The 27832-nt window shown below is 37.2% G+C and overlaps 1 protein-coding gene across 4 annotated transcripts in view; it reads left to right on the forward strand.

Moving 5' to 3' along the window:
• Nucleotides 1-27832, forward strand: part of ANKRD12 (ankyrin repeat domain 12) — a 130687-nt gene that overhangs the window by 1006 nt on the left and 101849 nt on the right. Inside the window, exon 1 of one of the 4 annotated variants that reach the window (XM_040479396.1) lies at nucleotides 23-107. The exons of the other annotated variants lie outside the window; for them this stretch is intronic. The gene's annotated coding sequence lies outside the window, so the exon portion shown is untranslated. Of the gene's footprint in view, nucleotides 1-22; nucleotides 108-27832 lie in introns of those variants that run through there. 4 annotated transcript variants of the gene reach the window in all.

Genomic DNA, 27832 nt, shown 5'->3' on the forward strand with positions numbered 1-27832 from the left:
TGGGGGCGCGCCCGGCCCGTCGCGCGCGCCCGCCGGCCCGCCGTGAGCCAGGGTGCGGGCGCGGCCGCGGGAGACCGCTGCGGCCCCTCCTGGAGAGAGCATCGGAGGTACCGGGGTCAGGGGGAGAGGAAGATGAAAGGGAGAAGGGAAATTGCCGCTTTGATAGTCTCAAGGGAAAGGAGAGCGGCACGCTGCAGTTCTGTCTTAAATGCCAGTGTACTCTGTCCTTGCCTCATTGGGCAGTGGGTTCTCTTCATCGTTCTGCAAGTGCCCATTCGAATGGTGTTCGTAGACCCTTGGAACACGTCAGATTCTTAGATCTCATTTTGAGGGGTAATATGGTGTGACGCATCCTCAAGGATCCCAAAGCGTTGAATAAACGGTTGTACAAAGAGGTTACCGAAGCCCAGCTGACAGCTGTTTTAATAATAACAGTAAGAAACAGTTTGGGATGGGAAGTTAACACTATTGCACCAGTTGAAACCGTAGGAAACATTTTAAGCTGTGTACTCTTTGACATTGTAATTTCCACCGGACACCCGCGGGTGAAATGGGTTGCAGATTCAGTGATGTGTAAAGCCTTGGAATTATCTGTAATCCCGAAGTTGAAATGAACCTGTGTTCTTAGTCATGTGCTCCTTTTTAATTTTAAAATTTGTTTACGTAAATTATGAAGGAAGGTGAACTGGTAAAATAGCTATTCTAAAATAAATTGACTTCATTAAAAACATATGCTCAAGTATGCTGTTCAAAATCTCGGGCACTGATCTGTTTCAGTTTCTTCAATCATTGTACAAAGGCTTTCCTGGAGATTAGCTCAGAACTGGCAGAACATATGCTCTATTGGTGCCAAGTGGCTTAAAAACAAAATGAGATAGTGTTGACTGTATAAGATCAAGTCATTATGTTTGAGCTAAACGCAAAAAATAAAGATTCATGTCTCTCCAGGAGATGATAGGCAAGAGGAAAAGGTTTTACTTCTTAAAGATCTTTTATAGTTAACACAAGTACCAATTAAATGTTTTTTAAAGGAAGGTATGCAGCCACCTTGACTAAAGTCAAGCTATTCAGGGATGTGTTCTATTTTAGGGGCATGCAAGGTGTTAAAGGGAACTAAAATCTGAGTATTAAGGGGTATTCATGGAAGGTAAAGAAAAAAAAGAAACAGGGTACCTTTAATGTTTTTTGTCTCTGTGATTTCCATAGTTGTTTAGTATGGTTTAATGAGCAAGCAGAGCTGGGAAAGTGAAAATCTTGGGGTGTGTATTCCATGAGGAGTATTTGAGATAGAATAGAGACAACTAAAATATTCTGATGAGGAAAGAACTTAGGTAGGTGAAAAAATATGTTCAGTCTCTGGTTTTAGTTCTTGAGTATCAAGGGAAGGGGAAAACAGTTGAATTTTGTTTGGAGACAAGTGCCTACTCAGTGGAATGAATTTAAAAGGAAGATGTTTTTATCAAGGTGTTTATATATGTGTGTGTGTACACATATATGTGTGTGTGTGTGTATATATAATCCTATAGAAGTTTTTGGAAAGTGTGATATTCTTTTGAGGTAGATTGTAGAAAATGGTAGTCAGTGGGCTATTTGAAAAACACTTTGTTGGAAAAGAGGTTTTTATTCTAAGGAATAAGAAGAATAATAGTAAAAATGTTCGATTTGTTGGTATTGACTGGTAGTTAAATTTTTTCATTCTCCTGTTTTAAGAGCATTATTTCAGTCTAAAAAGAGAATGATTTATGAGATTGCTTCCATCATAGTCCATAAGAGGTTTAGACTGTTTTCTGTGTATAAACTTGATACTGAAGCAACATTTATCAGAAAGGCATGAAGAATTTGTTTCATAATTGCAATAGTTTTGTTTAAGAGCTGTTCACACACTACTTTGTTACTTGGAGTTTCTAAAATTAACATCAAAATGTATTTGTAAAATGTATTGTGTAAAGGGTAGAGTCATGGTGATTTGTCCTTAGAACTGGAAGGGACTTCAGATTTTCTCATTTTACGGATGAGAAAATAAAGTCCTACTAAAGTGAACTAACTTACATAAGTCAGTACAACCTAGTTCAAAAAGTCTGTGGTTTGGGCCTAGAGATTCCTTTCTGTGAAAATGCTAATTTGCTCCTTTAAGAAGTAGTTTTTTGGAGTACTGGAAAGAATATTGAAATATAAGCAAGAAAGCCTCAGTTAAAATTTTTGATTTAAGAGTAAAAATTCTTGATTTATTACTTCCTAACTGGTTTTTGACAAATTGCATTAACTTTCAGGACCTTCTTAATCTACAAAAAGTCATTTTCCTACATAATTTACAGGGATGGAATAAATGTGATTGCATATGAAAAGCACATGGTATATTGTAAACTTTTATACATATAAAAAGTGGTGATATTTTAAAATATCCGTGTAACAAGGTGTCTAGATCCCTAGGTTTTTGCTTAGCCTTAGCTTTATTGTTTCCAGCACCTGCTGTTTTACAGATTATAACTCCCTGTAGATACATTTTCTGATCCCCACTTAGATCTAATCTTAGTAAAGCTTCTTATGAACATTTTAAATATTGCAGTTGTTAGAGCCTGACTTCCTCTGGAGAATATGAAGTTTCTCCATATAGCATTTGAAAATATTCTCATTTACACTCATGCATGCATAATCTGTTTCTTTAACAGTGGCTTTTTAAAAGTAATAGTGAAAGTGTCTTAGTTGCAATGTTAATTTGTCTGTTGCTAGTTTCCACATATGGCAATAACAGGAGATAATTTCCTTTGTAAACTCAGTTTTGAATGGTTGGTGTTAAGGTTATCTTGTAGATCTAAATATGTAGAAATGTTAATGTTAAATATGTAAAAGTGAGTTTTTGTTTGTTGGCTTTTGCTGTTATGTTTAAAGATCTTGCTTCTAGTGCTTTGAATTGATAATACTGGAAACCAATATAGTAATATTGTTTATTGTAGTATTACATATTTTACCTGTAATCGTGAGTTTGAAGATTATGATAAATACTTCTTAAGCACTTAGAATGTTCAAAGTTCTAAGTGAAATATTTAAGATAATTTTCAAAATAATCTTGTTAAACAGATACTACTATTATTATAACATATGGCCAGGATAATAAGGCTTTGAACTATTATGCGATGTGTATATATTCATAGACCTGAAAAAAGTGACAGACCGTATTGTTCCCATTCTTAATCATTTGTTTGTGCTCTGCCTCTAATTAAGAGTGTTTAACTGATTTTGAAAAGTTTTGAGGCAGAGTTTCTTTAATTTCAGATTTTGTGAAAATATCTGGAGGCCAGCTATTCTACCTTCTACTGTGTTGGTCAAAAAAAACCAAAAAGAAAGTAAATACCTTATGAGATTCTTGGAAGGTAGGCAGAAAGCCTTTTTGTGAGATGCTGAGGTAACTGTTGGGTTTTTTTTTTTATGTTGTCAGAAGCAAATTAATCTCCCCAGCTACAGAAGGACTACAGTTTTTAATGTTACAAGAGGTGATTTTAACAAACTCCACCTTGATATTGATGCCATTTTTCTAAAGAAACATGTTAATCATAGTTACTATAGGAAAAAGATCACCAACCAAACTCATTTAGAACTTTTGTAAAGGAATAGATCCAGCAATAGAAAATTTGTGCAGGTTAGAAAATAGCACCCAATAGGTTTTCCAATTAGTGACAGCCTCCAAAATTCTAAGAAGTTCAGACTCTTAAGTTCTTAGAAAATTAAGGTAAACACAGAAATGCTTCCAAATTGAGATAAGTAGAAGAGATAAATTATGGAGCTGCAAGTTAGAGAGTGGAAGTAATTTCTTTTTCTTCGGCATTTAAAAAATTGTCTCTTTGGCCGTTGACTTTATGTTTGCTATTGCACTAAAATTGTTTCAAATATGTAATAGTCTACTCTTCTGGTTTTCGGTTTGTATTTGGGCCATAATCGGGGGAAATACCAGAAATATTAGTGATATCATATTTTCCCCATTTTTAAAGCTTTATTTTTATTTTTAAGTAATATCTGAACCCAGTGTGGGGCTGGAACTTAGAACCCTGAGATCAAGAGTCGCATGCTGTACCAACTGAGCCAGCCAGACTCCCTCAATATCATATTTTTAAACTACTTTGTTGCTTGAAAGAGGTGTGTGAGAGAATCTTGTAGCTTCTCAGATTTCAGATTGTTCTTCTCCTACATGGGAGTTTTGTCTGCCTCCTGAATTCTAATGGAGGACAGAAACCACGTATGTGTGGTTCTCTCTCCCTAGAAGTATCTATTTTGACTCAGGATACAGTAGTACGTAAGAATTACGATGCTTTGTAGTTCATGAAATACTTTTTATGTGAGATCCTTTGAATTTCACAACTACTCTGAGATCAGCAAAACATTAGGTAAGCTGATGATGTTGAACCATGGATAGGATCCAGGTTAAAATTCCCTGGCAAAATGCTAGACTTTTGAAATTCACTCACTAAAGAGAAGCATTAGTACATCTAAAGGAAGAGAGGAGAAACACACCTACCGTACTTTTTATTTTCTTTTCCACCAAAGGCACATCGTATACAGCTTTCTTTCTGTTTTGTTATACCTCTTCTGAAACTTAAGCAGGGTAGAAGTAAATACTAAAACATTCTTTATACCACTTTACTAACTTGTGGTGATAGTTAATGATGTTGAAGACAAATGAGAAAATTAAAATTTTACAAAATGTTTCCTACCTTAATTTGAACAAAAGTATTACAATTAGGAAGAAAGCCTTGTTACATTCTCTTGTTCTAAATGCTAAATTGTTCTAAATACTAAGTCTTGCAACCTCTGAGTTAAAGTCCTTTTTTTTTTTTTTTTTTTCCAACGTTTATTTATTTTTGGGACAGAGAGAGAGCATGAACGGGGGAAGGGCAGAGAGAGAGGGAGACACAGAATCGGAAACAGGCTCCAGGCTCTGAGTCATCAGCCCAGAGCCCGACACGGGGCTCGAACTCACAGACCGCGAGATCGTGACCTGGCTGAAGTCGGACGCTTAACCGACTGCGCCACCCAGGCGCCCCTAAAGTCCTTTTTTATCAGAGTTTGAGTATTTGAAAGTTATTTGGTGATGAAGGAAAAGAACTTTTATTGAGCTTCTGTACTTGAGGCACTGTTAGATACTTGCATATGTTATTTTAATCAATGACGAGAGGAGGTACTATCTACTTATGAAAATACTTCAAAAAGTTGTCATTAGAGTATCTCTAACTTTAGATATTTAGATATCTTGAGTACTAGACTCAAGAACTAACTTGAAATTTATAAGTGCTGTATAAATGTAAGTTTGTTACTTACAGAAGAATTTTCTTATGATCAACCTAATTCATAGATTTATAATGAGGCGGATCATCCTGTGGTGGTTATTCAACCTTCAGAAGTTAACCCTGTCTTCCAGATTTCATTAAAACATCCCAAGAATAATGATGAGTGTTCTCTTTAAGCTGAATTTGAACAGAACAAAAAATACCTTTTTACTGAGTTTCTGTTTGTCCTCTTATCATTGAAAGTAAACAGGAATGTTTGACAGCAGATTGGCTTACTCATTCTTCCTTTCTTTTGTCCTTTTTCCTCCTTCGTGGCTCCTCCTTCCCCTTCATACACTGATGTTCCCCTGCTTTTGCAAACACCCAGTGAAGAAAACATTACCTATCTATTGTTGGTTGACAATTTAAATTTGTGTTAGTTGATTTAAGTATACCACTTCAATTTCAAGGCTTTTGTCTTTAATTATGGTATGAATACTGATTTTAGCTACAGGAATTTGGATCATTAGCTAATACATCATTTGCATTTTCCCTTGTGTGAATTAACACTTCATATCCTTGGCCATTTTTCTCTTTGTTCCTTCTTACTGAAAACTTCTAGAAATGGCAATCAAGAATTTAAACAATTTTTATTTAATTTATTTTTTATTTTTTTTAAACAATTTTTTTTTAATGTTTATTTTTGACAGAGAAAGACAGACAGAGCATGAGTAGGGGAGGGGCACAGAGAGAGGGAGACACAGAATCTGAAGCAGGCTCCAAGCTCTGAGCTGTCAGCACAGAGCCCGACGTGGGGCTCGAACTCACAAACCGTGAGATCATAACCTGGGCCGAAGTCGGACGCTCAACCAACTGAGCCATACAGGCACCCTATTTAAACAATTTTTAAAACACTTTCATTAGTGTTTTTAAATTACAGAATTAACATATGCTTATTATTAAAGTAAAAAACCTACAATAAAAGTTAACGATTCTCTAATCTCTCTTTATGGATATTTGTATATTAGAGATTGTTAATCTATATGTTACAAATATTTTTTCTAATCATTTGAATGAAAACTTGCATTTTACATCCTTTTGGCAAACCCCAGAAGAAACCGACTCTCTCCATGCTATTAATTTTAAGTTTGGTATTTGAAAGTTATTGAGATGATAACTTATTGAGATGATAACTCTCTGGGCTCTTTATTTCTAATCCAAGAATTTCTTCTGCCTATAGCTTTTGTGAACTCAGTAGTTAGGGAGGAAGCACCAGAAAACAGTGAGAATTCTTGGAGCATAGGGGAAAACTAGAGTCTCACATTTAAATCCTAATTCATTATGAAGTACCATTTGACTGATACAAGCATAATTACAAGTGTTTTACAGTTGATAACAGGCTCTCCACTTAACTTTTCTTTTTTTTTTTTAATTTTTTTTTGTCAACGTTTATTTATTTTTGGGACAGAGAGAGACAGAGCATGAACGGGGGAGGGGCAGAGAGAGAGAGGGAGACACAGAATCGGAAACAGGCTCCAGGCTCCGAGCCATCAGCCCAGACAGAGCCTGACGCGGGGCTCGAACTCACGGACCGCGAGATTGTGACCTGGCTGAAGTCGGACGCTTAACCGACTGCGCCACCCAGGCGCCCCTCCACTTAACTTTTCATGCACTCCTTACAGTGACCTTGTGAAGTTTATCACATTCCGATTTTTATTTAAAAAAATTTTTTTAATGTTTATTTTTGAGAGAGAGAGCCAGAGCCAGAGCATGAGCGAGGGAGGGACGGAGAAGGAGACACAGTATCTGAAGCAGGTTCCAGGCTATGAGCTGTCAGCACAGAGCCAGATGCCGGGCTCGAACCCACGAGTTGTGACTGTGAGATCATGACCTGAGCCGACGACGCTCAACTGACTGAGCCACCCAGGTGCCCCTAATTTTTTTATTTTCAAGTAATCTTTACACCCAACATGGGACTCATGCTCTACAGACTAAGCCAGCTAGGTGCCCCATATCTTACTCCTGTTTTAGAGATGAGATTTGATTTAAATCTGTGATTGTGTTGCTTCCTCACAGAACTACACCTTCAAAAAATTTGGTGATGTTAAGAGAAAAAAGGATAAAATAATAAGTAAATTTTTAGCCTTTTGGTAAAAAATAATTATTTTGCGTTACAGACTATGGATTTTTACGAGGAATGAAAGGTCTTGAATGGTCCAGTCTGAAGTGTGATAGTTTATCTCTGGATATTGAATTTGAAAATAACTGAAATTTTTATCTTTTTACTTCTCAATTTTCAAGTTGAGCAAAGAAGTTTTTAAACTTTTCATAGTTAATACGTTTTATTTTTTTTATTAAAAGTTTTTTTTTTTAATGTTTTTATTTATTTTTGAGACAGAGCATGAGCAGGGGAGGGGCAGAGACAGGGGGAGACACAGAATCTGAAGCGGGCACCAGGCTCTGAGCTGTCAGCATAGAGCCCGACGCGGGGCTCAGACTCACAGAATGTGAGATCATGATCTGAGCTGAAGTTGGACACTCAACCGACTGAGCCACCCAGGCGCCCCACAGTTAATACATTTTAAATAAATGTTTCTGTGAACAGCATTGCATTTGTCATTGTTGAGGCAGATGTTTGGGAAAATATAAGCAAAGACAGTATTATAGTCTTTGTCTTTTTTAAGGGTTTACACTGAATGAGCAGTACATAAATGTGTGAAATAGGAAGACGTTATTCTTAAACATCCAGATTGCTTTCTGGTTGTTATGAAAAGGAATATACCAAACTGCAAGGACGTATATCGTGTCTGTCTTGTTCAGTGTTGTACACCCAAATTTCATCACACTGCAGAGTCATCACATATTTATGGAATGACCAAGAATCACCCCAAAGCCAGTGACAGGAGAATGGTCTGATTAGTATAAGAGGACTCAGGGAGAAGGGTAGTGCAGGAGTTTACTAGGATGAGGGGCTTAATAAAAATGAATTTGCGGGACACCTGGGTAGCTCAGTCAGTTAAGCGTCCAACTCTTGGTTTTGGCTCTGGTCATGGTCTCACGGTTAACGAAATTGAGCACCAGATTGGGCTCTACATTGACAGCAGGAGCCTGCTATCCCAAGCAGAATCCCATCTCTCTCTCTTTCTCTCTCTGCCCCTCCTCCATGGGTGTTCTCTTTCTCTAAAAGGAAATAAACTTAGAAAAATGAATTTGCAAGATGGGAAACAATGTAATGCAAATTTTCTTAGAAAACAATTACAGCAAAATTACATGAAATTCAGTAAGAGACAAGAAGATCATTGATAAGGTTGTTAAGTTTTAAGGTTTTAGGTCCTTGTGCTCTAAGCACATACCCGAAGAAGACATTATCTTATCTGCTTGTGTGGAACTTAAAATTTAGCATGAAGAGATAGTTACTTTTAAAGCAAGGATCCATAATTAGGGAGAGGTCCTGTAAACATTTTGAAATTATATTGTGAATCCTTTTGTTTTAATGTTTATTTTCTTTTTGAGAGAGAAAGCATGAACGCACATGCGCGCGCGCGCGCGCGCACACACACACACACACACATATGGGCAAAGGGGGGAGGGGCAGAGAGAGATGGAGACACAGAATCCAAACAGGCTCCAGGCTTTGAGCTGGCAGCATAGAGTCGGATGCAGGGTGCGAACTCACGAACCATGAGATCATGACCTGAGCTGAAGGCAGACACTTAACCGACTAAGCCACCTGGGTGTCCCTATTTTAAATTCTAGTGAATATGCTTTCAGGGTCTGAAATAGGTCTGTCCAGAAAATACTATGAAATCTGTGACTTGGGAATTAAGTTCAGGTTTGAGGTAGAATTATTATATTCTTAAATAGTCCTAAACTTGTATATTTTGGCATTATTTTTATAGTATATTTCTTTGTGATAAAACTGTTTAATATTGATACAGTCAGTGGAATTTGCCTCTTTTTTTTCCACTTTATAACAGTTGTGTGATTATGTATCTAGGAGTTTTTATAATGTTTTTTAAAAAACTTTTTAATGTTTATTTATTTTTGAGAGAGACAGAGTGCGGTAGAGAGAGACACAGAATCCAAAGCAGGCTCCAAGCTCTGTGAGCTGTCAGCACAGAACCTGATGCGGGGCCCAAACCCACCAACCATGAGATCATGACCTGAGATGAAGTTGGACGCTTAACTGACTGAGACACTGAGGCGCCCCTAATGTTTATTTTTGAGGGAGAGAGAGGGAGAGAGGGAGACGAACAGGAGTGGGGGAGGGGCGGGGAGGGAGTGGGAGACAGCAGATCCTAAGCAGGCCCTGTGCTGTCAGTGCAAAGCCCAACTTGGGGCTCGAACCCCTTGAACCGTGAAATCGTAGCCTGAGCTGAAGTCAAACACTCAACCAACTGAGCCACCCAGGTGTCCCCAGTAATGTTTTTTTTAAAAGTAAAGCAAAATATGCATGTATCCTTTCCCATTGGGGTTGGAGTTTTCATAGTACCATGCTTTTCTACTGTCTTACAGTTACTAGAATACATTGAATTTGCTTTGGTCCCCCCATCATCTCTCTCCTTATCATTCTTTTCAGTATACCTTGGTAGAGAACCAGTTTATATTTCTAAGTTTTTCTGGCTAAAAAAGCTACCAGTAAGATACACTACTACCCTAAGCAGGTTTAGAGCATGTTTTCTTTTAAATGCCCTGAAATATGTAGTTACCTGAATTGTTGTGTGTGGTATAGTAAGTCGGTTAACGTTGGAGAGTGTGCAGGGTATAGAAAAAGTGAGGTAGTAGATCAGGACTGAAATAAAGCCCAAACAGTTCAACCCTGGTGTGAAATCATATGGAAGCTATAAATTTTGGCTCTAGCCTGAAGCAGTGTTACAACTCACTGTAGTTGGGTCAGGGTGGGAAAAGTGTGATATGCAAATTAGAAATAATTTAATTCTTCCATTAGCGTTGCTCTCATAAAGTACTAATTCTAGCTACCTTTAACTGCATAAGGTGGGCATACATAAAGATGCGTTTCAGGATCAGAGGCATATATTATAGAAGCAATGATTCTCGTAAACTATTCTGGTTTCTTTTTTGTTTTTGTTTTTGTTTATTACCATGGCTTTTATCCTGAATCTCTCATATATTTATGTACTGCTGTTAAAACTGCACTGAATTATCTAAACAATTAAAAGTCCTACCATTTAAAGGTAAAGTATGTGCCCTGTCATTTTTTTTTTTCTTTTTTTTCAACTTTTTTTAAAATTTATTTTTGGGACAGAGAGAGACAGAGCATGAACGGGGGAGGGGCAGAGAGAGAGGGAGACACAGAATCGGAAACAGGCTCCAGGCTCCGAGCCATCAGCCCAGAGCCTGACGCGGGGCTCGAACTCCCGGACCGCCAGATCGTGACCTGGCTGAAGTCGGACGCTTAACCGACTGCGCCACCCAGGCGCCCCAATGTGCCCTGTCATTTTTAAAGAAAGCAGTAAAAGTGAGTTAGGCCATTACTTGGAATTAAACTGTGAGTAGTATTTAGAATGGTACCAGATTTGGGGCACCTGGGTGGCTCAGTCGGTTAAGCATCCGACTTCGGCTCAGGTCATGATCCCACGGTTCATGGGTTTGAGCCCCACATCGCTCTGTGCTGACAGCTCAGAGCCTGGAGCCTGTTTTGAATCCTGTGTTTCCCTCTCTCTCTGCCCCTCCCTCTCTCTCTCTCTCAAAAGTAAAAAAAAAAAAAAAAAAAAAAAATTTAAAATTAAAAAAAAAATTTTCAAAAAGAATGGCACCAGATTTATGTTGCAAAGATCAGCTCATGTTTTTGAGGGGCAGGAGAGGGTGCAAAGTTAAAATACCAAAACTTTTTTCTTTTGAAATACTAGATAATAAAAAAGTACAGAAAACAGCATAATGAACTCGTCGGTACCTATCACCAGCTTAAGAATTAAACATTACAAATTCAGTGGAAGCCCCCTAATACACTTTTCCTGGATCTATTTCCTCACTCCCTCAGGGGAATTCTTATCTCCTTTTTTTGTTCTTGGCACGAACTTCCTAACAGTGACTTTTCCCTTTTTCTAGACCTATGTAATTTTGTTTTTTTCTTCAAAGTTCACTTCAGGGTCCCTTTCCATGTTTACTGCATATTGTATATTGAGAGTGGTCTGACAAGGGGAAATGAAAATAAGATTGTATATGTGAGGTAAAAATCTGCCTTAAAATCTAGGCAAAGGAAAGTTAGATTTCAACACTGTACTATTTAGCAGAACAAAATTGATAAAGTAGATGTAAGAGTAACCTAATAACAAAATTGGTTTAGGAAGGTTAGTCTGGAAGGAAGTGGTGATTTGCTAACTCCTTTGACTGACTTTTTTTCCTAATTATTGTATGTCAGTGAGATTTTACTTGGCCTCCAACACTTGACCATTTTGACAGAAGAGAAAGGAGCTGGTGACAAAATGTTTAATTACAAAGGTTTCTAGAAAGCTTTCAGGATTTGGGGAATTACTCCTGACCCCTTTTAGAATCTGTTGACAGTGAAGAGAGTACATAGCGCCTATTGGATTCCTGTGTTAGGCATTGGTAATTTTTTCAGTTCCCAGTGCCAGAGATGCAAGGGAGGCTGCCTAACCATTTTCTCTGAGCTGTTGCAGCCCTCTACTGGTCTATGGAAGTTGCACAATTTAGAACCCTATAGGGCTAGAAAGAGGTCGGTAACTCCACAGCTCATTTTTAGCATCTTTGACCTTTAAAAGTTATTTATGCCAACTCTCTCAAGTGCAGATGAGTATCTTATATATACATCTTAACAATTTTGGAAATAAATGTATATATAGATATATGAGATACCTAGGGCAAATAGATCGTTGTAAACACAACTGCCTGTATTATTTTCTTTAAAAAGTCTATATTGTTAGAATGTGGTCTGTTATGGTCTCATGGTTGGCAGTGTCAAAAAGCCTCTTTTTATCGCTAATCCGGTTTTGTAATTACTGTCTAATAAAGTAATGAGACTTTTGCTTTTTAAAAATTTGTGATATTGTTTAGTTGCTATTATTAGAGTAAATACAACAGAAAAATGCTAATTGCTTCTTTTAAATTAAATTACTTTCAGCAGCTTCCTACTGCTAGAGCCAGAAATGTGGGTGTCATTCTAACCTCTTTGTTCTTATTTGCTGTTCTTCCCTACTTCACAGTCTGGTCATTATACTTTAAGTGGTCTCTTTGTCTCTCATCTAATTTCTGTTTAGTCTGTTTTCCATTGTTTCACCAGCAACACCTTTCTAAATTACTTGAGTTGTCACTGCCTTTTCAAAAATCTTAAATTGCTTTTTGCCATCATTAAGATCAAACAACACAATCACAAGGTACTTTGTGATGTGATTCCTCCCACTTGTTTAGCTTCATTTTCTACCCACTGTGCTTCGGTTTTGCTATCCTTTCAATGTAGCCTGCTTTGTTGGGTGGGAATGGGTGTCCATATCTGTGCACATGCTTATCCTCCCTCTGCAGCCCTGTCTGTATCTACCTGCCTGCTGGTCATCCTCAGGATTCTATCTTAGTGTTACCTCTTCTTGAAATTCCCTATCCATGCCTCTATATACATGCACCTGGGTTGGGTGATCTCTTTGTGCTAGTGCTCTCATATTTCTGTAAGGTATATTCTTCCAAGTGGTAATTAACCTGTCTTTTTGCGACTTAAAAACCATAAATTTCCTTTAGGCTAGAATTGTGTCTTGTTTATGTTCAGTTCCATTACTTAGCATATAGATGCTTAGTAAATGCTAAGTGATTGAAAATTGCATGAGCAAACTGGGGTAGGATAGCTAAAGGAAATAGCCATAGTTTGACATCGCATACTAATTCATTTTTTGAAGTTAGGAGAATCAGTTCTAGACCAATGCTTGTTGGATATACTTTACACCATGTATCTATATTGAGGAAAGAGTCGGAGGAGACAAAGAATAGTAGAATTTTAGATTTGGAATGGACCTCACTTTAAAATGAGAAAACTGGCGCACCTGGGTGGCTCAGTCCGTTAAGCTTCGACTTGGGCTCAGGTCATGATCCCATGGCTTGTGAGTTCGAGCCCTTGTCAGGCTCTGTGCTGACAGCTCAGAACCTGGAGCCTGCTTTGGATTCTGTGTCTCCCTCTCTGCCCCTTCCCCAGCTTACGCTCTGTCTTGCGCTGTCTCAAAAATAAGTAAACATTAAAAAAAATTAAATAAATAATAATATGAGAAAACTTATGGGGCATCTGGGTGGCTCCATCTGGTAAGTGTCCGACTTCGGCTCAGGTCATGATCTCTCACTTTGTGAGTTCGAGCCCCATGTTGGGCTCTGTGCTGACATCTCGGAGCCTGGAGCCTGCTTCAGATTCTGTGTCTCCCTCTCTGTCTGCACCGCCACGTCCCACTCATGCTCTGTCTTGCTGTCTCTCAAAAAATGAAAAAACGTTAAAAAAAAATATGGGGTACCTGGGTTGGCTTAGTTGGTTAAACATCCAACTTCAGCTCAAGTCATGATCTCACAGTTTGCGAGTTTGAGCTCCGTGTCGGGCTCTGTGTGACAGTTCAGAGTCTGAAACCTGCTTCAAGTTCTGTTTCTCCCTCTCTCTGCCCAACCCTTGCTTGCTTGCTCTCTGTCTCTCTCTAAAATAAATAAATGTTAAAAAATTTTTTTAAAGTGAACATAAAACCTTAAAAAATTTTAAAATGAAATAAAAAATAGAGAAAACTGAAACCCAAAGAGTTTGTTTACAGTTGCAATGAGAACTAAGGTCTTCTAGTACTTTTCTTGTTTTGTTAAATTTCTCCTAGTATGTTTTGCTTGACTTGGCTGGGATTAGTGGATATTGGTTGTTTATATTTCAAGCATTGGGCTCTCTACATGCTACTCTGTTTTATACCATAAGTTTACTTTTGTGGGATTTTGAAGGTAATACAAATATATAGCTAAACCATATTGACCATTTATCTTGTATTTACTTTGAATATTCTTCTGAATTACCTGCCATGCTCAGATTTCTGAAAGATAAAATATTTAGCAGTGCCAACCCAAAAGTGCAGCCTATATTTACTGGATTGAGCTTCTGTCCGAATCTTTTGCTTCCTTTCCTATTCTGGTGGGCGGGTTAGAAAATATAGAATACATAAAGGTACCTTTTATATCTTTTCCTCTGCTTCTTGTTTGAAGCAGTCTCTCACCCATCATGTCATTATTCTTTCCACCACCACACTGTAGTTCTCCAGGGCAAACCAAATGGATATTGACCTACTTTATTATTTTTTTAATTTTCATTTGCAGATTATACAAGTAGTACATGATCACTATAAAAGGTAATATAGACCTGTATAAAATAGACTACAAATTTCCTTAAGGAGGTTTTTTTTTTTTTTTTAAGTTTATTTATTTTGAGAGAGAGAGAGACAGCACGAGCGGGAGAGGGGCAGAGAGAGGGCGGAGAGAGAGGATCCCAAGCAGGCCCTGCATTTCCAGTACAGAGCCCAGTGTGGGGCTCGAGCTCAGGAACCATGAGATCATGACCTGAGCTGAAAGCAAGAGTCGGATGCTTAACCGACTGAGCCACTCAGGCACCCGATCCTTAAGGAGTTTTTAAAACTTTTTAGGGACGCCTGGGTAGCTCAGTCGGTTAAGCGTCCAACTTCAGCTCAGGTCAGGATCTCAAGGTTCCTGAGTTCAAGCCCCAAATGGGGCTCTGTGCTGTCAGCACAGAGGCCACTATGGATTCTCTGTCCTTCCCTCTCTCTGCCCCTTCCCCCGGCATGCTTGCATTCTTTCTCTCTGTCAAAAATAAATATGTAAAAAAATTTTTAAATGTTTATTTATTTTTGAGAGTGAGAGAGCACCCAAGCAGGAGAAAGAGGCAGAGTGACAGAGAGAAAGAGAATCTTAAGCAGGCTTCATGCTCAGCGTGGATCCGACATAGGCTAGGTCCCACGACACTGGGATCATGACCTGAGATGAAATCAAGCTGCCCAGCCGACTGAGCCACCTGATGACACTTACCTTAAGGACTTTTAAAAGCATTGTTTTAAGGACATTGTTGAGGATAGTTTATTTTTAAAGGGTGTTTGTCTTCCTATTTTACATGCTGTTGGTTAAATTTGTCATGTTTATGATACTAATTTCTTGGTCTAGAATACAACTGTCATATTCTTTGGGAAAATGTTATGGAATGGATGCCAGAAAATATTGTTGTGAGCACAGTCCACTTTCACAGACTGAATTCTCACTTGAATAGTTTAAGTAGTTAAGGAAAGGAAAGTCCAGTTACTATCCCAGAAACATGACCATTTATTTTGAGGCCTTTTTCATTATTTTTTTAGAATCACTTTTACTTATTTAAAAAAAATTTTTTAATGTTTATTTTTAAGAGTGAGAAAGCGCACAAGCGGGGGAGGGGCAGAGAGGGAGGGAGACATAGAATCTGAAGCAGGCTCCAGGCTCTGAGCCCGATGTGGGGCTCGAACTCACAATCCGTGAGATCATGAATTGAGCTGAAGTCAGACACTTAATTGACTGAGCCACCCAGGTGCCTCTAGAACCACTTTTAAAATGTGAGAATTAAGCGGCATGGTTTTTAAGTAGGAAATACTTGGCATTTATGTATAATGGATTACAGTTTTTTGCATGGGGGAAAACAGCAAATAAGGATGTCATAATGTTTTAATAACTTAAGCTGTCATTTTTGCATTCATAGAAAAATAGAATTTGGAGTTACTCTATTATTAGAAATTATATTCTATATATTAGAAATTATTCTAGGGCGCCTGGGTGGCGCAGTCGGTTGAGCATCTGACTTCAGCCAGGTCATGATCTCGCGGTCCGTGAGTTCGAGCCCCGCGTCGGGCTCTGGGCTGATGGCTCAGAGCCTGGAGCCTGTTTCCGATTCTGTGTCTCCCTCTCTCTCTCTGCCCCTCCCCCGTTCATGCTCTGTCTCTCTCTGTCCTAAAAATAAATAAACGTTGAAAAAAAAAAAGAAATTATTCTAATTCTCTTACTCTCTTATACTCTGGAATCAGAATTTTGGAAGGATAGGAGGTCTTCATTGTCACGTAGCTTAGTTTTACTTTCAAGAAGAAACAAATACTGAGACATGATGAAGGTCAACTAAAAAGTCAGTGGTAGGTCTCAGAATAGTGTTTTGGATTTTAGGTTTCAAGATGAAATCATAGAGAAATCACTTTTCTAACTGAATGACTCTTAAGGATCATTGCTGTAATTTGGTCCTTTACTAGTTACCTTTTTTTTTCCCCCTCACAACAATTTTGGAGGAAGCATTTTTACCCCCAGAGCAGTTGCAATCCAGTGAAAGCTGAAACAGGAAAAGTGGAATTTTCATTCCATGTTTATGATTCTGTCTTTCTTCAGGTAGAATGTAAAATTAGTGGTAAGTATAGAGGGCAGTATTACGATATTTTATATGTACCAAGGACTGTGCTAAGATACCGTTTTATTACTTTTCATAACTTTATCAATTGAGCTTTATCATTTTATAATATAGATGAAGAATTTAGGTAACTTGGATTTTGTTTTCAGTTGTTTTTAATCTAAAGTGGATGTTCTGGGGACTTCTGGACAAATTGCTAGACTGGAAAAGCTCTCTTCCTTTTAACTATATGGAAATGCTAGTAAAAATAAAACATAAAAAATACAGAGCTGAGTTTGAAAGGTAGAAAGAAGAATTTGCAGGTGCCCAATACGGAAAAAGGACTCCAAGTCAAAATAGGAAACAAAGTGAAGACCTTTCCTATAAAGGAAACAGATACTCCTTAAGCCTGTGAGTTTTAATGCGGTGGTGGAGTCAACAGGCCTAGGAATGTCACGGAACTGAGCCCAGACCAGGAAAGGTCTGAATTATTCATGAATGGGGTAAACAAACAAAGTTTGACTACTTGCCTCGGTTTATATTTCCTGATATATTTTCTAACTGTCCTTTTATTTTCAATCTTTTTAGTATCTTTTGTGGTTTCTTTTACAAAGCATATTGCTGAGTCTTATTTTTATCTAGCTTCAAGAGACTCTGTATCTTTTAATTAATGAGTTTAATCCATTTTCATTTATTGTAATAACACATTGGAAATTATTTACATTCTGTTCACTAAACTCCTAGTTATTTTCCACAGTTTTTAAATGTCTCTCACACACACATATATGAAGTATATATAACGTACATATAACATATATATCTTCCTCCAAACAAGACGAGCACTTCAGTTGCTTTCTCACTTTCCTCTGGTCTCCTCCTCCACTTCATCTCCCACCCTCAGTTTTCGAGTAGTCATGTTGATGTTCTGTTGAATTTTAGTTCTGGATTGTTAGGGGTATTCTTTAAGCATCCAATTGTCCTTTTTCTTACTTTTTATATAAGAGGTACTTTATTAGGTTAGTTACTCTTACTCCCACATATCACATAGCCTCCTCATAGATTTATTTCAGTTCTTATTTGAGTGCCTATGTAAAAGTAGTTTCAACAGGGTGTTTGTATGTAAACATTCTAAGGTCTTTTTTTGCCTAAAAATATCTTTAGTTAACTCTCACTTTTAAATGATAGATTAATTTGATTACAGATTTTTGGTTCAAAATTCTTTTCCTTTAACATTTTGAAAGTAATACTACATTATTTTTTTTTTGCCTCTGATGTTGCTTTTTGGAAGACCTGATATCCATCTGATTTCTTCTGCTGTCTACATGACCTGTAGTTCCTCTCTAGAAGATTTTGAAATTTTTTGTGTGTCTTTTCCAGTTTATAATGTGTCTGGGTGTAGTTGCTTTTCTGTCTTATTTGGCACTTGGATTCATATTGATTCATTCATGCAACAAATACTTATTTATTGGAAATCTGTATGCCAGAATGTATTCCAAAATTTTTAATCTGAGGTATTTCATCTTTTCTTCAATTCTGGAAAATTATTGGTCATTTTTTCAAATATTTTCTCCATTTTTGTATTTCTTTTAAATAGGTCAGTCTGTTTTTGTTGTTTTTTTTTGTTGTTGTTTGTTTTTAGTATTTGTTTTTGTGAGAATGCAAGCAGGGGAGGGGCAGAGAGAGGGGGACAGAGAATCTGAAGCAGGCTCTGCCCTAACAGGCTGACAGCAGCAAGCCCCGTGTGGGGCTTGAACTCATGAACTGTGAGGTCATGTCCTGAGCCAAAGTAGGACATTCAACCGACTGAGCCACCCAGGCACCCCTGCATTTTTTTCTTTCAGATAATTTTATTATATGGATTCTGCCACTTCTAACTTCCATATCTCTTAACTTTAATAATTTCCTTTTTTGTTTGTTTTTCAAATGTCTTCTTAATGCTTTCTGCAGCTGTCCTCTACCTGATCTTCTAGCTCATTAATTCATTCTTTGGCTTATCCATTCTAACATTTATCTAATTTTTATAAATATGTATGAATGTTTACTTCAACTATTATACTTTTCTACTCTGTACTACTTCTTGGTTATGTTTAGTCTTACTGCATAGTCTTACTCTTCTCTCTTCAAGGATTTTGAATGCTTTAAAAAATTCTTCAAACGTCTGTAATGATTTTCAGCTTCTGTATCCCATTTTAGAAAGACCTCCATCTTAAAGATTTTTTTTCTAGTATTTCTGTGGTTTAATTTTTATGTTTATTACCTTGACCCAGATGTCAACATTTTTAATTTATCAAAATTATTCTAAAATTTGTTTGGTGAGAATTGGCAAGATAATTTAGAAAAAAATGATGAGGGACCAAAATTTATTACAAAGCTATACAAAAAAAGTATAGAAAATAAAATCCTCCAAAGCCAAAAACTAAAATAAAACAGTAGTGTATTGCTAGAAAAATGGAAAGACAGAGTGTTGAAACAGACTAGAAAGCCCAGAGACAGCCCTGTTCATTGCAGCATTATTTACAACAGCCAAGATATGGAAACAGCTTAAGTGTCCATTGATAAATAAAGATGTGGTATATTACACGTACAATAAAATATTATTCAGCCATAGAAAGAATGAAATCTTGCCATTTGCAACAACATGGATGGCCCTTGAGGGCAGTAGGCTAAGTGAAATAGGTCAGACAAAGACAAATACCATATGATCTCACTTACATATGGAATCTAAAACAAAAACATGAAGCTCATTAGATACAGAGAACAGATTGCTGGTTGTCAGAGGTGGTGAGTGGGGTCTAGGCGAAATGTGAAGGGGGTCAAAGGGTAAGTTGGCTTATAAACAGATGGCTTCACTGGTGAATTTTATCAAACATTCAGAGAAAATTACTACCAGTCCTTCTCAAACTCTTCCACAAAATAGAACAGGAGGAAACGCTTCCAAAATAATTTCATGGGGCCAGCATTTCCTGATTCCAAAACCAGACCATAAGAAAATTGCCAGTATCCCTGATGAATGTAAATGCAAAAATTCTCAACAAATATTAGCAAACCAGATTAGCAGTACATTGAAAGGATCATATATAGGATGATCAGATGGGAGTTGTTCCGGGGATATGGGAATGGCTCAACACCCTCTTATCAGTGTGATATAGCACACTGAAAAATGAAGAATAAAAATCGTATGGTCATCTCAATACATGCAGAAAAAACATTTGATAAAGCTCATCCATTTGTTATAAAAATAAATAAATAAAAACACTTAACAAACCAGGTGTAAATGAAACGTACTTCAGCATAATAAAGCCATATGTGACAAGGCCACAGCTAACATCAGATTCAAGAGTGGAAAGTTGAAAGCGTTTCTATTACCATCAGAAGCAAGACAAGGATTGCCCGTTTTAACTTCTTTTATTCAGCGCAGTATTGGTAGTCTTAGACAGAGCAGTTGGGCAAGAAAAAGAAAAGACATCCAAATTGGGAAAGAGGAAGAAAAGTGGTCATTGTAGATGATATAATATTGTATATTGGAAACTCCACCAAAAAACTGTTAGAGCTAGTAAATAAATTCAGTAAAGTAGTGGGATATAAAGTCAATATACAAAATCTGTTGCATTTCTGTAATAAGGAGGTATAAGAGAAATTGGGAAAACAGTCTCATTTACAATTGCATCAAGAAATAATAACCGAAAGGAATTTACCAAAGAAGTGAAGGCCCTGTATATTGAAAACCAGAAGACATTAATGAAAGCAGTTGAAGATAACACAAATGGAGAGAGATGTTGTGCTGATAGATTAGAGGAATCAGTATTGTTAAAATTTCTATATTATCCAAAGCAGGCTACAGATTCAATGCAATCCTATCAAAATTCCAATGCCATTTTTCACAGAAATAGAACAAATTATGAAATTTCTATGGAACCACAAAAGACCTTAATAGCCAAAGTAGTCTTTGGGAGGAACAAAGCTGGAGGCATTATGCTCCCTGATTTCAAACTATATTACAAAGCTGTAGTAATTAAAAACAGTATATTGTTGGCATACAAAGAGGCAGAGAGGTTACTGTAGCAGAATAGAGAACCCAGAAATAAACCCATACTTACATGGTCAGTTAATCTACAACAGAGGAAGCAACAATATACATGGAGAAAGGATAGTGTCTTCAATAAATGGTAATGGGAAAACTGGACTATCTCATACACAAAAATCCAATCAAAATGAGTCATGAAACCATAAAACTAGAAGAAAACATAGGTGTTAAGTTCCTTGCCATAGGTCTTGGCAATGATTTTTTTCAATCTGACACCAAAAATGAAAGCAACAAAAGCAAAGAAATAATTGAGACTACATCAAATTAAAAAGCTTCTGCACAGCAAAGGAAACCATCAACAAAGTGAAGAGGCAACCTACTGAATTGGAGAAAATATTTGTAAATCATTTATCTGATGGGGCTGATACCTAAAAAATCTAAAGAACTCCTACAACTCTAGCAAAAAAGAAAGGCATCCAGTTTTAAAAATGGTAAGAAGAGGGGCACCTGGGTGGCTCAATCTGTTGAGCAACCAACTGTTGATTTCATCTCAGGTCATGATCCCAGAATTGTGGGATTGAGCCCTGCTTAAGATTCTCTCTTGCCCTCTGCCCCTCACCCTGCTTGCACATGTGCTCTTTCTCTAAAATAAAAAAATAATGGGAAGAAGATCTTGGGGTGCATGGGTGGCTTAGTTGGTTGAGCATCTGACTTCAGCTCAGGTCATGATCTCATGGTTCATGAGCTTGAGCCCTACATCGCACTGCTGTCAGTGCAGAGCCCACTTCAGATCCTCTGTCCCCCTCTCTCTCTGCCCCTCCCCCCACTGACGCTATCTTGAAAATAAATAAACATTAAAAAATTGAAAAATGAGAAGAAGATCTGTATACACATTTTTCCAAAGAGGACTTACAGGTTGTCAGCAGCGCATGAAAGGATGTTCAACATCATTAATCATTAGGGAAATACAAATGAAATCCATAAAGAGATACCTGTTCACACCTGTTAAGATGGCTGTTACCAGAAAGATGAGAAATAAGTATTGGTGCGGATGTGGAGAACAGGGAACCTTTTTCATGCACTGTTGGTGGGACTATAAATTGGTACAATTGCTGTGGAAAATAGTATGAAGGTTCCTCAGGAAATTAAAAGAACTATTACATGATCGAACAGTTCTACTTTTTATCTATGCAAAGAAAGCAAAACACTCAGAAAGATATATGCACCTTCATGTTTGCTGTAGCATTATTTATAATAGCCAATATATGGAATGTTCAATGATGAATGGATAAAGAAATTATGGTATATACTGTAGAAAAGGAAAAATTCTTCCTTTACACCTTAAGGTCTTGTAGCTGGACTAAGAATTAAATTTACGTGGAACAGATTAACAGAAGAAAAAAACTAAAGTTTTATTATGTGCTCATGGGGGCCCCAAAATGAAATGAAATATAAGAAATGACCAAGTCATGCAGTTTTTATACTTTTTAGACAAAGACAATAAATTTGTGAGGAATTGAGAGGATGGAGAAAATACATTTGGGAGTTTTAATTAGGAATTCCAAGAGAAATTTGGGCTGAGGTAGGACATTAGTAAAAAGGAACAAGGTTTGTTTCTACAGCTGTCTCAGCATTAAATTCCCTGTCTCTGGTGGTAAGGATGCCGTTTTGCTTCTTAGTACACGGAAGGTGCTTTTTGTGTGAGAGATAAATTTCCTGTGCTCAGGGGGAGAAAAGAGTGTCTAAAAGCCCTTGCATTGGCTGTTTTCCAGGTAGCTTCAATTCAAAATAATTGATATGCCATTGTGGTAGATTTTGGGTGGCCTTACCTAAGCCCCTACAATACACACACACGTGTGCACATGTGCACACACAGTATCATTCAGCAATAAAAAAGAATGAAATCTTGTCATTTGCGACAACATGGGTACCCCATGAGGGCAGTTGTGTTAAGTGAAATAAGTCAGACAAAAAGTACCATATGATGTCTTATATTTGAGATCTAAAAAACAACAGCAGCAGCAGCAACAACAAAACCAAGTTCATAGATACAGAGAACAGATTAGTGGTTGCTAGAGGTGGAGGGTAATCAGTGGGAGAGAGAAGTGAAGAGGGTCAAAAGATTAAAAAAAAAACACCCAGGAAATAAAAGTCATAAAGATGTAATGTACGGCATAGTTAATACTGTATTGCATATTTGAAAGTCACTAAGTAAATCTTAAAAGTTCTCATAAGGGGCGCCTGGATGGCTCAGTCAGTTAAGCGTCCGGTTTTGGCTCAGGTCATGATCTCATGGTTCGTGGTTTGAGCCCGGCATCCAGCTCTATGCTGACAGCTCAGAGTCTGAGGCCTGTTTGGATTCTGTGTCTCCCTCTCTGCCTGCCTCTCCCCCACTCGACCTCTGTCTCTCTCCCCCTCTCTCTCAAAAATAAAATAAGAGCATTAAAAAAAATTGTTTTTAAGTTCTCATTATGAGGTAAAAAATTTGTAATGTGCAGTGACAGATGTTAACTAGACTTATTGTGATCATTTCACAATATTTACAAATCTCAAATCATTACATTTTACACTTGAAACTAATGTAGTGTTACATGTCAATTATACCTCAATAAAAGAATGGTTAAAGTGGTAAATTCTATATTAGGTATATTTAACTACAGGCTAAATTTTATGTATAATTTAAATTATGTGTAATTATATATACATAATTATAATTATTATAATTAAACTACAATTTAAATTACATATAATTGAATATATATACATAGGTGTACTTCATTTTATTTGTACTTTGCTTTATTGTGCTTTACAGACACTGATTTTTTTTTTTTTTTACAAATTAAATGTTGTGGCAATCGTGCATTAAGCAAGCCTGGCATTGCCATTTTTTCAACAGCATTTGTTCACTTTGTGTCTTTGTGTCACATTCTGGTAATTCTTGCCATGTATCAACCATTTGCATTATTATATTTGTCATAGTGATCTGTGATCACTGATTACAACACAAAGCTCAGAATATGGTTAGCAGTTTTTAGCAATAAAGTATTTTTTAGTTAAGGTATATCCATTTTTTTAAACTTAATAGGCCACAGTATAGTGTAAACATAACTTTCACGTGCACTGGAAAACCAAAAACTCATTTTTTTTTAAATTTTTTTTTTCAACGTTTATTTTATTTTTGGGACAGAGAGAGACAGAGCATGAACGGGGGAGGGGCAGAGAGAGAGGGAGACACAGAATCGGAAACAGGCTCCAGGCTCTGAGCCATCAGCCCAGAGCCTGACGCGGGGCTCGAACTCCCGGACCGCGAGATCGTGACCTGGCTGAAGTCGGACTCTTAACCGACTGCGCCACCCAGGCGCCCCCAAAAACTCATTTCATTATGATTTTCACTTTATTGCAGTAGTCTGGAACCAAACCCATAACATCTCTGAGATGTGCGTGTGTGTGTGCGCGCGCACACCAAAAATGACAGCATCATTTTTCTTCTTTTACAAAACAATAGAAAAATGCGGCGCAGGGGCGCCTGGGTGGCGCAGTCGGTTAAGCGGCCGACTTCAGCCAGGTCACGATCTCGCGGTCCGGGAGTTCGAGCCCCGCGTCGGGCTCTGGGTTGATGGCTCAGAGCCTGGAGCCTGTTTCCGATTCTGTGTCTCCCTCTCTCTCTGCCCCTCCCCCGTTCATGCTCTGTCTCTCTCTGTCCCAAAAATAAAAAAAAAAATAAAAAAATTAAAAAAACGTTGAAAATACCACAGTAGAAAAATTGCGAAGGATACTAACAAAATTCTGAAGAGAAAAAAATGGAGAAATAGTGGCTAAAGTGGGGTGAAAAAGTTTTTGATAGGAGTCCAAGATCTAAGGGATCAGAGTAGGAGATGGGGTATAGACATGAACTTTGAAGAAAACCATGATGGCGGAGGGATATGAGGTAAAGATTAAGGCTGTAAGTGATAAAACTCAATATGAGGTAAAGTGACTGGGAGGGAGGTATGTAGGTGCTTGCAGTAAAAAGGGTAGAGACAATATTGTTTAATGATTCCCTCACCATTAAAATATCTGGGGAACTTTTTTTTTTAAATACTTCAGAATAGTTTTAGATTTACAGTAAAATTACAAAGACAGCACAGGGTTCCTATATAATCTTGTGTATATACCTCACACCATTTTTCTCTATTAGTGTTTTACATTACCTACCATGGTAGAGTTGTCATAATTGATACACCAATAATGCTATTATTGACATTATTATTAACTAAAATCCATACTTTATTCACATTTCTATATATTTTTTTTACCTCATGTCATTTTTCTGTTCCAAGAATCCCATCCAGGATGCCACATTACATTTAAACATCATGTTGTCTTAAGCTCCCCTTGGCTGTGGTGGTCTCAGACTTCCCTTGTTTTCATGGTCTTGGCCATTTTAAGGAGTACTGGTCAGGCATTTTTGTAGGGTGCCCCACTATTAGAATTTGTCTTATGTTTTTCTTGTGATTAGACTAGGGTTATATGTTTTTGGAAGGAAGATCACAGAGGTAAAATGCCATTTTCATTCTATCTCGTCAAGGATACATACTGTCAACATGACTTCTCACTGTAGATGCTAACTTTGATCACTTTGCTGAGATAGTATTTTGTTTTTTCAGGTTACTCTTTTTTCCCTCTTTTTGTACCATATTCTTTGGTAGGAAGTCACTCTGTGCAGCCCACACTTGAGAACAGAATATCTATATAAACTACCTGGAATTCTTTGTGGCAAATTTGTGTGTTCTCTCCCATTTTTTAATTTGTTCAGTCACTTATATCAGGATGGACACAGATGTTTATACCTTGGGTTATAACCCAGTACTACTTGACTTATTTTTTCTGTTGCTGAAAGTGTTCTGACTTTGCCACTTGGGACCTCTTTCAGTTGACACCTGTATCCTTTTGACACATTCCCATTGTTCAGTTTATGTATTTATGTACACTTTTTGCAATTGTGAGCACTTTTTCATAGCAATGTAAGAGTCTCCAAACTCATCTTGTATATTTACTATCTCAGCCCCAGAGTCAGCCTTTTTTCTAAGCCCTGGTTTCTTTTATTGGAGTAAGGTACTAGTAACCAAGCTCTTAGTGTTAGGTGTTCTCATTGCTACTGGAGTGTTTGTTGTTGCTTCTGGGCTTGCTAGCTGACATGAGAAGGAAATCTGTGTGTGTAAACTAATTCTCCATATGCATATCTATAAATACTACTGTAGGAAACCATCTGTGTCTACACTAAACTAAACATGAGTTCACATTCTCTCAAACAATAATTCATTACCACATTCCATTCTTCTCCTTACTTGCCTTTCTGCAGTCTCCCACTCCAGCAGTGAGAACCATGGCTCCTACCATTCACTCTGCATTTACTCAAGTGTTCATTTCCAGAATACATCATCAGTTGGCCCTTGAACAACACGCAGAGGCTAAGGGTGCTGACTCCATGCACAGTTGAAAATCCACACATCACTTTTAAGTGCTTAAAAATGTAACAACTAATAGGGAGAACCGCGAGAGATCAGTTTTTACTGCAATGTGCAATTCTTATATAGATGGTTAGTGTGACACAGCATTTTAAGTGGATAGTTGCAGCATGAGCCCACTGTGGTAGCAACAGGATGTGGTTGTGAAATTATTGCACTCGTAAAAGATATATGTGCTACAGTTAATTTTATGTAGGTATTAAATACTATATCTTTACATTTGTTTTCATTTTTCTTGCCTGCAAATGGTAGTAAATGGTAAAATTTACTAGTATCTGCATATTTTATGCATATAGGAGATATCTAATACTATATATAGTGTGTGTGTATATATACATATATTTTTTTAAATCTGCATATAAGTGGACCTGCACAGTTCAAACTATGCACAGTTACTACCATTTATGGTAGTAAATGGTAAAATATATTAGTATCTACATATTTTATGTATACAGGAGATACTTAATGCTATATGTACTATATATATATACTATATATCTATTGAAAACATCTGCATATAAGTGGACCTGCGCAGTTCAAACCCATGTTGTTCGAGGCTCAACTGTATGGTGGCTTCAGAATTGTTAACTTATACCACCAGGGACCACATATAATTCACCATGTTAACCATTTTAAAGTGTACAATTCAATAGTTTTAGGTGTATTCACAATGTTGTGCAGCCATCACCATTATCTAACTCTAGAGCATTTTTAATTACCCAAAAAGAAACCATATACCAATTAAGCAGTCACTCCCTCTTTCCCTCTTTCCCTAGCCCTTTGCAGCCACTAAAGGAATCTTTTTATAAAGTGGTATTTATCTCCCCTCTAAGATATTCTGATTCAGTAGTTCTAAAGATAAAGCTAGGCATCTGTATCTTTAAAAAAAAAAAAAAAAAAAAAAAGCATTCTGGTAGTCAGGCAAGTTTGAATTACCGGGTGGCATGAGCCTAAAAGAACAGCATATTTTGAGTAAATTGAAATGTTCTAGAAGCAGTAATGTGAATCAAAGAGCATCTCATCAAAGCTAAAACCAAATGCCAACACATTTGATTGTCTTTAATTTAAAAGTCATTTTAGGCAGGGTTGAAATGAGGGAAAGAAACCATTTTATAAAATGTCAGCTTGTTGCATCTGTGTTTAGATTTCAGTTAACTTTTAATCTGTGTAGTTTGTGTTCATCCATTACTAAGTTTTGGTTTCAGTACTTTGTTCTGTTTATTTTCTCTTGAGTGTTTTTTCCCCCTGACTTTTTTTTTTTCTTTTTAATACTTCTGCTTATCTTACCCCACTTAGAGGAATGCTTCCCTTCTTCCTGCCACCCATACCTTGGTAAAAGTGTACTCTTTAAGGATGAAAACTAATTGCCAAGTAGGTAATGGAGGCATATCTGATAATTGGGAAAGATTTGCTGACAGACTTTGATACCCTCTGGTGTTTTATGAAACCCCTATGAAAGATTTTTAAGTCAGACTTCTAGTTGGAAGATACAGTTACTAGCAGAAAAAAAAAATGTTTAAACCATTGATTTCAAGGGTCCAGTGCTCACTGAATGCTAAAAAACTATGAATTGATCTCAAAGTACAGAGGTTTCTTTGATTCTTGAGTTCTTTGGTTTCTTTGGAGGAACACTTCTGGAGATTTTCTTTTTTTTTTTTTTTTT

The sequence above is a fragment of the Herpailurus yagouaroundi genome, unplaced genomic scaffold, assembly GCF_014898765.1.
Source record: "Herpailurus yagouaroundi ecotype Mexico unplaced genomic scaffold, PumYag 142, whole genome shotgun sequence".
In the NCBI taxonomy this organism is placed as follows: Eukaryota; Metazoa; Chordata; class Mammalia; order Carnivora; family Felidae; genus Herpailurus; species Herpailurus yagouaroundi.